The sequence below is a fragment of the Cyprinus carpio genome, chromosome A16 (genome assembly GCF_018340385.1).
Source record: "Cyprinus carpio isolate SPL01 chromosome A16, ASM1834038v1, whole genome shotgun sequence".
NCBI lineage: Eukaryota > Metazoa > Chordata > Actinopteri > Cypriniformes > Cyprinidae > Cyprinus > Cyprinus carpio.
Window position 1 is genome coordinate 5,560,078 of NC_056587.1, and position 15,425 is coordinate 5,575,502.

A 15,425-nucleotide genomic window follows, 5' to 3' on the forward strand; every position below is an offset into this window, starting at 1 on the left:
GAGGGCCGGGTGTGTCCCTCTGGAACACATGGAGGACGTGAAGCCAGACAAGTTCATTGTAATAGAATCGTAATTGCGATGTTGACTTTATTGCTAAGTAACGCTCTGTATCCTTACGCTCTTGGCCCGGGATTCAAAGTTCTCGCTCAGGGCTGGACTTCCTTGTCACTTAATGAGATCTTCAACAGACCTTACTAGTGCTTTTACTGTCACAAAATCAATCAAGTTAGTAATTTGTTCAGTTTTGCTCTGCTTGCTTCATTCTCCCTAAAAGGGGAGATTAAGTGATCTGCATGGAGAGGGAAGAGTGATTTTATCATCATTACCACTAAGTGTTGGATTTGTGGCACAGTGATTGTTATTTTGAACTAAAGCCTCCACACACAGCTGACTGAAGACATCATTAATCTTGCTAACACAAGGCCTACAATACACAGAGATAAACAGATAGTATGAGGGACTTTATTATGTTTAAATTAGTATCATATGACACAAATTAGGAATTAAGGCACTAATTAGGGTGCACACTTATTGACAATTAATTTTACAGTTACTTGAACTGATTATCACATTCAGAAACTGCTTTATGTTGATGACTTTTGGTCTTGTCCTGTTTTGTTTGTTTTCTCATTTCATTTATACGGAGCCCCGCACATGACATGCAAGAAAAAAATAAATAAATTGTGTGCACGATTTACTAATTCGTTCCCTCTATGTACTAAATCGCCATGTGCAGGGCACCATACATTTACTCACTTCATTTGAACCAGATTTTTTTGTGAGTACAGTTGTGTAATTCCTACTGATTAGTTTACAGATGACCATATACTATGGTAAAATGGAAAGATAATATAATATTATAGTCATGTAGGTGAGTGAAATTCCATGGTACAATCGTCTCAGTCATGCATCTTAATGATAGAGAGGTATCATGAGTGGACATGACTTGAAAAAAAAATTGCTTTGATCTTACATGTAAAGTATTAAAATGATGATGCAAGCAAACAATTGATATTCTTTTCAAATGTGAACTGCAGTGAATACTTTATTTATAATACAAACCCAACCCTCCTGAGAATGTTTATGTTTGAAAGACATTTTAAGATATCCTGAATTGCCATATGAACCTGGGATTCTCAGAAAAGTTATGTGGTGTCTTTCACATAAATATTCACACCAAACCATAAAAAAAAAAAAAAAAAAAAAAAAACATCATCCCCTCATAAATTTTTGTTTTTTAACTTGGTGTTCCCTTGTCCCTGTTTTGCAATATTTATCAGAAAAGCACCAGAGGAAAGTGTCAATACAAATGGTCATTGTTTTATTGGTTATAAAAGGGGTCCAAAATAACTGCAGTGTTATGTTTTGGATTTTTCATGGTTCCTGATTACTTGCACTTTTCTTTACATAGCCTATATTTGCACAGCCAATTCAGTCTAAGTGGGTAGTTGGCATGAAATACTTCTGGGCTGTGACACGCTGTGCTCCAGCTAAAACTACAGAGCATGACTACATGGAAAATGTATAATTAAAAAATTCAATTGTCAGACTTCAGGACTATTAAAACAAGGTAGTGTAAGCAAAATGTGAAATATATTCATTTTAACCTAAAATCATTTTTTTTTTTTTTTAATGTATGGTGTTTTTTGTATGACTATATTTAATAAAAATGCATGAAAAAATGATGAACAACTTTTTTTGTTGTGATATTACACTAGATATTACTGTACAAAACATTTATATTAATTTGGCAAATGCCTCATCCACTTTTTTACTTCTTAAAATAATTTGCTCAGCAGTTTTGTATAAGCTTGGTCTCTAGAGTTTTATGCTTGTCTTCATATGAAGGGAATCTTTGCTTTCACTGTTGCCTTGTCATGTAGTATTTCAACTGGATCATGATCCCTTTATTAGTCCAGACTGTTATCACTGTGCAAAGTTATAACTGAACACTTTCCAGGGCCGCCATGTCATCTTATAGAACCAAGTTCATGAGTCCCACTAACCCAAGTTCTGTTTATTGGGTTGGATTTCTCTGTACTGGAAGGTGGGGTTGCCGTACTGGGACTATAACTGGGGCTCTCATATGTACTGTAGCTGGGATACTGAGAAAACTGCAAGCCTGACCCCTCAATTTTATGCTCACTGAAGGAAAAAAAAACTGTGTTGGATCAGTGTTGGATTTACAATCTAATGATTTTTTTTTATTTGTACTATGAAAACATATCCCCTTTCCAGCGCAAAAATAAATAAATAAAATAATAATTATTATTTATTTAAAATTGACTTGTTCTAAACTTCAATAATTTATAGCAGTGCTAAAATAAATGAATAATAATAAAAAAAAACCTCAGTTACAATTTCATATCTAAGGCAATTTAAAAAGAAAATAATATATATGAATGTCCCTCTAAAATTAGAGTTTGTCATCAGTTCAAATCAATTACTTTTCTTTGAAAACATTTTTTTTTTTCTGTTTGGATTTGAACATCCTATTAGATCAAAACATTCTTTATAATGCAGTGAAGTGTGAGGATCGGTGTAACAGTGGAGAGCAGTGGCGGTGCTGTGTTCCATTAAATTGCTCCCCGCTGTGTTTCCTTGCAGTGCTGCTGAAATAATTCAAGTGACAAATTAAGCTGAATCGGCTGCATAATTGGATTGGAACGCAACATGATCCAAGTGGATGACCAGATTGTTGAGGAGAGCATAGAAGCCACATTACATTAGCGCACAGACAGTACATGTGCATACACTATGATTCAAAATCTGACATTTCAGTCCCCATATAAATGACACAGGCCTCCCCAGTCATCCGTCACATATTAGCTTTTAAAATATGGATCAGCAAGAGAATAATTCACTACTAAGTATACTACTAGCCAGTAAATTGTAACATTTATGCAGAATCTGCTATAAAACTCATTATGTCATAACTTATAGCATTAACCATAAGCATAATGTAACAAAACTTCAAATTAGTTTGTTCTTATACTACACTTTAAAAGAAAAGTTCACCTGAAAATGAAAATTTGATGAAAATTTACTCATCATCAGGCCACCCGAGATGTAGATTAGTTTCTTTATCGGAAGAGATTTGGAGCAATTTAGCATTACATCACTTGCTCACCAATGGATCCTCTAAACTAAATTTTTTTTTTTTTTAAAAATCAGAATAATCTAATCACATAATTATCACAATAAACTCCAGTCTTTAACTTTAAACCATCGCTTCTGGCCAAAATACCAGTCCATAATCTTAAACAAATGCTTCCTCCAGTGAATAATGTCCACCCCTGTTGTTTTCTCACATCAAACTTCACTGGCATATTGGTTTACAACTGTTTTGGACTGTTTTCGTGTATAAAACAGTGCTTAATCTGTGTATAATTCTCTCCTGATTCAGATGAGATTGAATTATGGATAAAGGGCTTGTATTTTAGACAGAAACACCGTTTGAAACTAAAACGTCTTGATGTTAATTGATGGACTAGTTGTGTGGATTATTTGTGGATGTTTTTATCATCTTATCAGCTCATTCTGATGCCACCCATTCACTGCATAGGATCCCCTTATGCTATTCATATTTACATTCAAAACATACAAAGTTGATCTTTAGTATACAGAGGAAGTCAAAACATCTTTGAGCTTGTGTTTATCCCATATCTGCATATGTATGAATGAAAGTAAATGGAGAGCATATTCTTGAGTGACCGTGGCATAAGTGTGGCTTTTCGCCAGATTCTATGCACCTGTTAGTAATGGGTGCAGCTCAAACATCCAAACTTGGCTGTATTTGGCTGTAAAACTCAATGGTTTAAGAAATAAGTCTAAGTACCAAATTGGCCGGATATTTTCATTCCAAATCCTGTCAAAATTCATCAAATATGTAATATCTGTTCTCTCCTCATTTGAAGTTCATGGTGTACTTTACCTTTCCACAGCTGCAGTTTTCGTTTTGGACCCCTCAGCCTTCATTGGGAAAAACCAGAGATGTTATAATTAAATGTTTACAACACCTCTCATTCCATCATAGTCACTTTATCTAAATGGTATATGTTCTCGTATTTGTCAGTTTTTTTTTTTTTTTTTTTTTTTTTTTTACTGTAAATAATCCAGAGGTATTTTGCTCTATATCATGCATTAGTTTTCTTTTGTTTTATTGTGTACAGATGTTCCTCCATATGGAAAAACCACAAAGTGGCTTCTGGGAATTAATTTGAATCAAACTCCATATGTACATTTTCATACTAAAGTAAGATGTATTGGATTACCTTTTCATTTTGAAAATCACAACATGTAAAAGCATTAAGGGATTGGGTCACACATGTAGCAGTTTAAGCATGTTAAAGGTCAAATGGTTAATGTTACATTTCATTAGTGCCACTAGTTGAAATATGCTTGAGACTAATAGTCACTTCCCAACTTCACTTTATGAGGCCTGCCAATTTACTCAGCAGTCACAGGAAGGTGAATGAAATGAGAATTGGAGAAAGTCTCATGAGTGAAAGTCTGAGGCGCAGAGCCATGCTCGGCTCGTTGAGCAAGAGTGGCCACCGGTGGCTGAGAGGAGTAAGTGCAGGTATGACATCCTCTCAGCCAGGTCATGAACACCATTTTTATCATTGTGTCGATGTGGCATCTGACTCATTGTGTAACGTGTTCTTCACGCTTTCCCTCTTTAAACCCGATGGGCTTCAGTTTTCCATTCTCACATTACAGTGTGTGCTGCTTTTATGAAGCGCGAAACAGATTTTTATTGACTACCTGTGCCAGGCGTGGAGATCTGAAGTGGGGTTCACATTTCAACTGCTCTGACTGAGGTAGTGGCTCTGGTTCCGCCCTGTGTCACACTACTTTTGTTGCTTAATTTGAGTTTTACTGTTTTTGACTAACAATACACAATACAAAAACAATATTCATTTTTAATTATATATACATCTGTTTCTTAGTCTCTCTCTCTCTTTTTTATCTGTCTGTTTGTCTCTCTGTCTGTCTGTCTGTCTGTCTATATATCTATCTGTCTGCCTGCCTTTCTGAATATTTCTTGTCTATTTATCTGCGTGTCTGCCTATTTGTCTGTCTGTCTGTCTGTCTGCCTATTTGTTTCTCATCTGTCTGTCTGCCTATCTATCTATCTATCTATCTATCTGTTTCTTGTCTATATATCTGTCTATCTGTCTGTCTGCCTGTCTATTTGTTTCCCGTCTGTCTGTCTGTCTGTCTGTGTCTCTGTTTCTGTTTCTTTCTCTGTCTGTGTGTCTGTCTGTCTGTCTCTGTTTCTGTCTGTCCGTCTGTGTGTGTCTCTGTTTCTCTCTCTGTCTGTCTGTGTGTGTGTCTGTCTGTGTCTCTGTTTGTCTATGTTTTTTTTTTTATGTTTCTTCTCTTTTCTCTCTCTGTCTGTCTGTCTGTCTGTCTGTCTGTCTGTCTGTCTGTCTGTCTGTCTGTCTGTGTGTGTCTGTCTGTTTGTCTGTCTGTCTGTTTGTCTGTCTGTCTGTCTGTGTGTGTGTGTGTGTGTGTGTGTGTGTGTGTGTGTGTGTGTGTGTGTGTGTGTGTGTGTGTGTGTGTGTGTGTCTGTCTGTCTGTCTGTCTGTCTGTCTGTCTCTGTTTCTCTCTCTGTCTGTCTGTGTCTCTGTTTCTGTCCGTTTGTGTGTGTCTCTGTTTCTCTCTCTGTCTGTGTGTGTGTGTGTGTGTGTGTCTGTCTGTCTGTCTCTGTTTCTCTCTGTCTGTCTGTCTGTCTGTCTGTCTGTCTGTCTGTCTGTCTGTTTCTCCGTCTGCCTGTTTCTCATCTATTAACACCCTAACAACAGCATTAGAGCCTTTTGCCCCACAGGAACCTTTTCATAGTACCAGAACTAATTGTGGAACTACCCACTTTTGGGCGTTTTAGTACCGGACTGCCTTTTTCGAGAACCAAATTATCTCCTACTCCGGAGCAGGGTCTAACCAGCACAACTAGTACTACCCTTGACATAAGTAGGCATTGATTAGCCCTCACCTGCCATAATTTAAAATGGCGTGTAACATACTGTAAACATTGTGTCAACTAATTTCGCAAGTAGTTTCGCAAGGTTTTGAATTCATAGTCAGATGGTTGAAGCACAGCAATTATAGATGGCCACCAACTCTGTAAATTTTCTGCTTTCTCATCTTTTAGTCTGTTATAGATGGAAACTTGTTTTGTAAATTTTGTGCTTTTTAGTTTTTTAATGAGGTTGTTCGGAAATTAAGTCAACCTCCAGTTCAACCCTTACCAGTATTTCCACAATACTCATTCTCAACTAGTACTACCCTTGACGTAAGTAAGCATTGATTAGCCCTCACCTGCCATAATTTAAAATAGCGTGTAACATACTATAAACATTGTGTCAACTTATTTCGCAAGTATGACGAACAGCGATAAATATACGGATGCTGAAGTGCAGGCACTTGTAGCAAATGTAGCACTGCCAATTGTTGTTGGAGATTCTTAGTCCTCCTTTCCGTTTTTTCAATCGCTTTATGTATACGTCGACATTCCATGTCCATTATTGTGAAACCTGCGAGACACAACAAAAACACAGCTCCGATCACAGCGTCCTCCATCCTCCTGTTGTTAACGTTGTTCTTCTTTGCTGAAAGCCGTGCACAAATGACATTGTTGTCGACCGGCTTACGTCACGTCCTAGTACACACTCTCGGTGCAGATGTAACCCTTTAAATGGTACTGGGAAACAGTTCACGCAAAATCATCCCAGTACTTTAGTACTGTACATTTAGTTCTGGAACTAAAGCGGTGCGTAAGGTCCTATTCAGAACATTTTAGTAACATTTAACGCATTAACCATCACCTAGCAACCTTAGCAACCACACAGCAAGGCATGTAGAGGTATAACCTACAAAAAAATATGACCTGAACACATTATATGACCTGGCCATTCTTTCAAGATGGCGGCGCGTCCACACGCAGCGGCTTCTCTCTGTCCCGACAGAACGGTGTTTTCGTGTTTTTTGTCTTGTGAGTCGCAGTGTTTTTGTACGTCGTCATCGCGTCTATCTGTCTTTAAGCGCGCATACAGTCGTGAGTTTCTGCTGGATGTCGGCAGAGCCGCATTTTTAGAGTTAAACTCCGCGCACGCGGAAACTGCTGCGAGATCTCGAACTGCTCCGGAGGCCTACATCATCACCGACCCCCTCTACTGCATCTCGCCCACAGCGGAGGCGCCACAAGCGGCGTGAGAGGAAGCAGAAGAGGGGTAAGCGCGGAGGTATCCGGGCTAGGCTAACGGCTAACCCACACAAGCCATCCATCCCCACCGTCGTACTGGCTAACGTACGCTCTTTGGACAATAAACTGGACTACATCCGATTACTACGTTCAACTCAGAGGACTGTAAGAGACTGTTGTGTGTTTGTATTCACGGAAACATGGCTCAGCGACAGCGTTCCGGACTGCGCCATTCAGCTCGACCAGCTGACGTGCTATTGAGCAGACAGAGCTCGCGTCGCGGGAGGAAAAAACCCGCGGCGGCGGGCTTTGTGTTTACATCAATGACGCGTGGTGCCGCGATGCTGTTGTGATCTGCAAACACTGCTCACCCCTGGTGGAGTTTATGATTATTAAGTGCCGGCCGTTCTATCTGCCGAGGGAATATACTGCCATACTGCTCGTTTCGGTTTACATTCCCCCGAACAACAGCAACAGCAACAGGAACGATGCACTAAATGAACTGTACCAGCACATCAGTGAGCAGCAGACAGCACACCCCGATGCTTTTCTCATCATAGCTGGGGATTTCAACCATGCTGACTTAAAGAGTGTGTTTCCTAAAATACACCAACACATTAACTTTCCAACAAGAGGTAAAAACATTTTAGACTTTGTTTACACCACACAGAGAGGAGCTTACAAAGCCCTCCCCCTCCCCCACCTCGGTGCCTCAGACCACATCACTGTCATGCTAATGCCTGCATACAGACCGCTCGTTAAAGTCGCCAAACCAGTTCAGAAACAGATTCAAGTGTGGCCAGAAGGATCGTCTGAGGCTCTTCAGGACTGCTTTGATACAACTGACTGGAATATGTTTAAGCAGGCTGCCACTTATAATAACTCCACTGACCTCCAGGAGTACTCGGAGACTGTCACTGCCTACATCACCAAGTGTATTGAGGATGTAACAGTCACAAAAACCATTACTGTCCGGGCCAACCAGAAGCCGTGGATGACAGGGGAAGTCTACAGACTCCTGGAGACGCGGAACGCTGCCTTCAGAGCTGGAGACGAGGGGGGCCTGAGAACAGCCAGGGCCAACCTATCCCGCGGCATCAGAGAGGCTAAGAGACAGTACTCCAGGAGGATAGCCCATCAATTCAGCGACAGCAGAGACACTCGGAGCCTGTGGCAGGGGATACAGACCATTACGGACTACAAGCCCCCACAGCGGACCTGTGACAGCAACATCTCTCTGCTGAACGAGCTGAACACCTTCTTCGCTCGCTTTGAGGCACAAAAACAGCTCCACTGCACAGAAGACTCCACCTCCTCCCAGTGACCAGGTGATGATGCTGACCCCAGACAGCGTGAGGAGATCCTTCAGCAGGATCAATGCACGCAAAGCTCCGGGTCCTGACAACATTCCTGGGCGTGTACTGAGAGACTGTGCAGCAGAACTCACTGATGTCTTCACAGACATTTTCAACATCTCACTTAGTCAAGCTGTTGTTCCCACATGCTTCAAAGCTACCACCATCATTCCAGTCCCGAAGAAGCCATCTCCATCATGCTTCAATGACTACCGTCCTGTTGCACTTACTCCCATCCTCATGAAGTGCTTCGAACGGCTAGTCATGCACCACATCAAGTCTGCCCTCCCCACCTCCCTGGACCCATTCCAGTTTGCATATCGGTCCAACCGGTCGACCGATGATGCCATCTCAACTACCCTCCACTCAGCACTCACACATCTAGAGGAAAAAGACTCATACGTCAGAATGCTGTTCATAGACTTCAGTTCAGCATTCAACACAATCATCCCTCAACAGCTCATTCACAAACTGGTCGAGCTGGGGCTCAACACTTCGCTGTGCAACTGGCTGTTGGACTTTCTGACTGGAAGACCTCAGGCAGTACGTGTCGGCAGCAACACATCCAGCACCATCACACTGAACACTGGGGCCCCCCAAGGATGTGTGCTGAGCCCCCTCCTCTTCACTCTGCTGACCCACGACTGCACACCGTCACACAACTCCAACCTCTTTATTAAGTTTGCGGATGACACGACTGTGGTGGGTCTCATTAGCAACAGAGATGAGACAAACTACAGGAGCGAGGTGAGCCGCCTGGCCGGGTGGTGCAGTGACAACAATCTCTCTCTGAACGTGGAGAAGACGAAGGAGATTGTTGTGGACTTCAGGAGAGCGCACACTCAGCATGTTCCTCTGACCATCAACGGTGCGACTGTGGAGAGAGTGAGCAGCACCAAGTTCCTGGGTGTGCACATCACAGAGGACCTCTCCTGGACCGACAACACCGCAGCACTGGCCAAGAAATCACAACAGCGTCTGTACTTCCTCCGCAAACTTAGGAGAGCCAGAGCCCCACCTCCCATCATGTACACCTTCTACAGAGGCACCATCGAGAGCATTCTGACCAGCTGCATCACTGTGTGGTATGGCGCCTGCAACGCGTCCTGCCGGAAGACTCTGCAACGCATAGTGAGAGCAGCTGAGAAGATCATTGGTGTCTCTCTCCCCTCCCTCCAGGACATTTATGGAACCCGTCTCACTCGAAAAGCCCTCTGCATTGCAGGTGATCCCACTCACCCGTCACACAGCTTCTTCAGTCTGCTCCCATCAGGGAGGAGACTGCGGAGTCTCCAGGCCAGGACCAGCAGACTGAAGGACAGCTTCATCCATCAGGCTGTCAGGAAGCTGAACTCGCTCCCGAACTTACCCCCCCCGTCCCTCTTCTGCCTCAGGCACCACTGAACTATGAACCCCCCCCCCCCCCCCCCCCCCAGGTCCCACATCCCCAGGTCCTTCCACCCCCCCTCCCTCTAACATACGAATGTCATGCACCAGTCACTTTGTGCAGCAGTGGTCTGCTCACTACCTCATTCACCATGGATCTGACATCATTCTACCTCCTCATCAGTCAGTTTAATAAAAAAACTGCTCTGAGCCCTTTGGCACTTTGTCACTTTTAATCAGACTGAATAAGCTATTTTTTTTATGCACTAAAAATCTTTTTATCTGCACTGTTTGTTCACTGGTTTGCACTCTATCTGCCATGTGCCTTGCGCTGCTTTTATTTAACCTTATTTATTTTTTTTTTTAATTCTATTATGTCTTTTTTACATTCCCTTATTGTATAGTTTTCTTATATTTTATATTTTATCAAGATTTTTAGGCTCTACTGTTAGTGTTATCTGTATGCACCGGGGGGGTCTGAGAGTAACGCAATTTCGATTCTCTGTATGTATGTACTGTACATGTGGAAGAATTGACAATAAAGCAGACTTGACTTGACTTGACTTAAAAGTCAAACTGAGTTCAAACTGAGTTCCAAATTTCCTTGTCTAATTTCTAGTTCTTCAGAGGTTTTGAATTCATAGTCAGATGGTTAAAGCACAGCAATTATAGATGGCCACCAACTCTGTAAATTTTCTGCTTTCTCATCTTTTAGTCTGAGACCACCCAAACCTTGTGTCGGAAATAAAGCACATATGAGGTTGCACATTCAGTTGTTCGGAAATTAAGTCAACCTCCAGTTCAACCCTCTTACCAGTATTTCCACAATACTCATTCTCCTGCCCAAACTTGAATAAGTAATGAGTTACGGGCATGAGAGATGTGTGGTTGTCTCCTTCTGTTTAGCAATCAGATGCATCATGAAGCATGAATCAGGTGGTTACAGTTGGTTAAAGGTGAATTTTAAGTGTTATTATAAAGATGAATGTGATTGAGGGGGCGTGAGACGATTGCTAATGTGCAAAACTCACCAATGCTTGGTCATAAAATTCAACATTCCCATGCCTGTTTCCTTTCTAATCTCCTGGATTTCGTCACTCCTGTCTCTGGTCATCTCTCCCTGATGGAGCAGAAACAAAGAGGGAGTGCACATCTATCCCACATCCTATGAAGAAGATGACAGCCAAGCACTGCAGGGAAGGTCACTTCTCAACCGCTCAAGAAAGAAATAAAAAGAAAACAGATGCCATAAGAAAGTTACAGATGGGTGATCAAGCACTTTAAAACTCTACATGAGAGCTGAATTTCGAAGGAGACTTTTTGTCAAGGCCCCATTGTTCTGTCAGACATAATTCAATGTCAGGTTATCATCCCTCTCTGGAGCCACCATTAGACTACATATAAGTTTACTCGATTCTAGGAGGCATGGAGTGTCTTTTCACTTGTATGCAGATGACACTCAAATCTATCTGCCTTTGAAGCGTACTAACAGGAAAGGTTTAGAAACCTTGTCTAAACGATATACAATCCTATACGGTCTCAAATTTTTTACACCTAAATGCGAGTAAAAAGGAAGAAATTGTGTTTGGGTCCTCTTTGAGTAAAGAAACTACAGGTAATGTCACCAATCTGCACTCTTACATCAAGCGGACTGTGAAAAATCTGGGAGCCTTTTTGGATTCCTCTTTAAAGTTTGATCAACACATAAACACAGTAGTTAAGTCAAGCTTAAGTCTTTTCTATCCTCCAAAGATCTTGAAAAAGTTACACGTTTTGTTCTATCCCGCTTGGATTATTGTAATTCTTCATACACTGGAATATGCCAGTCCTTTATTACAAGGCTTCAAATGGTTCAAAACGCTGCAGCGATTTTTAACTGGAGTCCACAAATGTGAACATACAGTATTACTCTCATAACCGGTTGCCGGTGCATCATATAGTTGATTTCAAAATATCGAGTTTGTTTCTAAATGTCCAAAAGGTCTTGCGCCCACATACTTATCTGAACTCTTACTGTAAGTCTGAATATGTCAGGCAGGTGTCTACGGTCCACAAACAGTTACTCTCTGGACCAGCCTTGAACCCGATTGAAGTTGAGAGGGGATCTTGCATTTGCAGTTGTTGGTTCTAGACTCTGGAATAGCCTCCCCTCATTTCTGAGATCCCTGTCCTCTCTACTTGAGTTTAAATCCAAGTTAAAATTTTACCTTCTTACCCAGGCATTTAACAAATCTTAATTAAGTTTTTATTTCATTATGTGTTACTGTTCTTTATTCTTTTTTTTTCTCTGTAAAGCACAGTGGTCAATGCCTGTTGTATTTATTTGTGCTATATAAATTAAATTAAATTAAATTAAATTAAATTAAATTAAATTAAATTAAATTAAATTAAATTAAATTAAATTAAATGTAAAATTGCATTATTGTTTTATTTTTTTTTGATATTTAAATAAATTTAAATAATAATAATAATAATAATAATTACATGATATGCCAATTGCATGCACATGTCTTTATTAAGAAAAGTCCCCAAAATGAAAATAATTCAAGACAGACAGACATTAGTTTTTATTTATGTTTTGGGTGATTTGTTTATCATTTATGTCATTTATTATGGCCGTCTCTCTCTTTGCACAATGTGATCTCATTAATCATATGTAAATTGTGGTTCTAGCACACACATTTTTATTCATGTTTGGATAGACATTATTAACATTGACAATTTAAAGTGTAAGCCTTTTACAAATAAACAATTTTAGAGATGTAAAAAAAAAAAACATTGAATGTTTCTTGTCTGTCCTTTGTTGAACCACGCACATTTACAACCACACAGATTTACGCTCCATTGTCAAAAAAAGGAAAAGGCAATGACAGTGGTTTCTGACACCATTGGGCTTTTGTACACATTAGGGAGTTGATTTCTATGCCAAGGACCTACATCGGTGATAAGCATCTTCTTTCTCACCTACAGTATTAGCGGTGCGTTCCACGAGCCCGAACATGAGAAACTTAAGTAAACATGCACACAAAGACTTCAAGGGAGTGAAGTTACTCTGTGTGGTGTACAACAAAAAGCAGAGAACTATTTTAGTCAAAAGATGTTCTCACAGACCATTCTGAACAATCTGCTATTGGAAGTTCAACTTTGTCCCATCAGACACATAAAAATGAAATATGACCTACTCTCAAATCAACATCTGTGAACAAGTTTTTGAACAATCTTCTTGCAAGCCATCTTCTGGGTGAAAATGAAAAGAAATTTCCAAGAGATTAAAAAAGGACGCCTGTGGAATCACTCACTAGTTCAGTCTGATAGGATTGTTTCCCACATTAGTTTCACAGATTTATAATGAATGATGTCAATGATTCATTACAGTACAGTAATTATTGTTGGCTCTTACGATAAATTTCTTCAGATATTCCTCACTTAAAGGTATTTTTGGATAAAAGCAAATAAAAAAATTAGGTGAGATTATAACACTGTAATAATACTTTAATAACAGTCTAATAGCAACCCCTTTGTGTAAACACCATATAAAACTGAAGCTGAAGTATGTTAAACCCTGTTTTTTAAGGGTTTAAGTCCAGCTGTCATTAGGCATTTATAAAAAATTGCTACACTTTGAACTATTTCTCATGTTTCTCAAACCATTCCTTAATTTTTGCAGTGTGGCAGCGTGAATTATCCTGCTGAGAGAGGCCACTGCCATCAGGGAACACCATTGCGGTAGGTGTTATGAGTTAAAGTAACATCCACATGAATGACACAAATCAAAGTTGTCCTGCAGAAGATTGTCCAGCACAAAACACTGCCTCCATTGGCCTGCTTCTTCCCATAATGAATCCTGCTGCTACTGTATCTCTTCCCCAGGTAAACAACGCACACACACCCGGGCATCCACCATGAAAAATAATATCAAAATATGAAGAAGACTAAAAAAAAATTGATTGTTTCAGATAATTCAATAATGTTGGGGATTGAGGTCTGTGACCTGTAGCTGAACTGTGAATAAACACTGGTAAACGGAGATGCAAGCAAGGAACTCTCTCACATCCTATATGGGATTAAACAGATATACAGACAATATTAACATAATAATACAACACACACCTGCACAAAATGACACAAATCGCCATATTGAAATTATAAGGTTCTATCTGCATTCTAGCCGGTTTTGAGATGATGAGCTTAGAAGTTTTTGCATTCAATATAGCAAAAATGATACGGGGGGAAAAGCCACTTTCATACAAGAAAATGACAGAGACCCTAAATGTATTCTATATGTGCAATATCAAAATCCTCTCTGATTTGTACATTTTTGGAACAGTTCAAATGCTAATAGAACCTTCTAATTCCACTTGGAATTAGAAGGTTCTATCTTGCAAAACATTAATCAAAGCAATAATTTTCAAGAAACAGTTTATAATTTATTTTAAAACATAAAATTAGTGTTGTAACAATGTGTCGACCTGTACAAGAAAGTTCAATTTAATGTTTTCTATTCATTTATTTCATATTTTAGAACAAATAATTTTTTTCTTGTTCAAGTTTAGCATAAAACGCAGTGCTAAATATTTTGTCCAGTGCAGATGTTAATTTTAGGTAGGAATATGGTGGGTAAGTAAACACATTATTGCAGGAACCATTTAATTTTCCAGAAAGAAGCTACTGTAATACATCTGGCCTGGACTTTATTCCACAGAAAGTGGGACAGGTAAAACTACATACTAAAACACAACGAATAACTTAAGCATAAAATAATTTATGTTATTTCAGTTCAAGTTTTCATAACAACTGTTTTCACATGTTGTTTTTGTTTATTTATGTGTCAATTAATAATTAACTATTCAAATGTTGGTTAAATGTATCATTTTCTTTCTTCGGAAACACCAAAGAAGATATTATGGACCCCATGAACTTTCATTGCATGCACACATTTGGTTACACTTTATTTTAAGGTGGCCTGGTTACAGTGCAGTTATCCAATTATACAAAAGTACTGAGTAATATTAATTAACAACATGTACATAGAGTTGGGGTTAAGATTAGAGTTTGGTTTGAGGTTAGTTGCTTGTAATTGTTCATAATGTACTGTTATTACTATAGTAAGTGCAAGCAACGTGTAACAACACTCTCAGAAAAAAAATAAAGTACAAAGGCTGTCACTGGGGCAGACATCAGTATCGGACACTGTAGGTGAAGGACACTGTAAAATAAAGTGTCACACATTTTTCAAAATATCTTTCAAAAGAAAGAAAGCCATACATGTTTGGAATAATATAAGGATGAGTAAATGATAACCAAATTTTCATTTTTGGCTGAACTATTACATTAAATCCTGGAGCCAGACTGGTGCATCAATGTGGTAAATGTGTACTATACTTTCAAAGCAGAAACCTTAAGTAGCTCCAACAAATTTTAAGCATCTGTCAATTTAGTTCTCCTCCATCAAATGATCAAGCTTTCAGTGATGGACC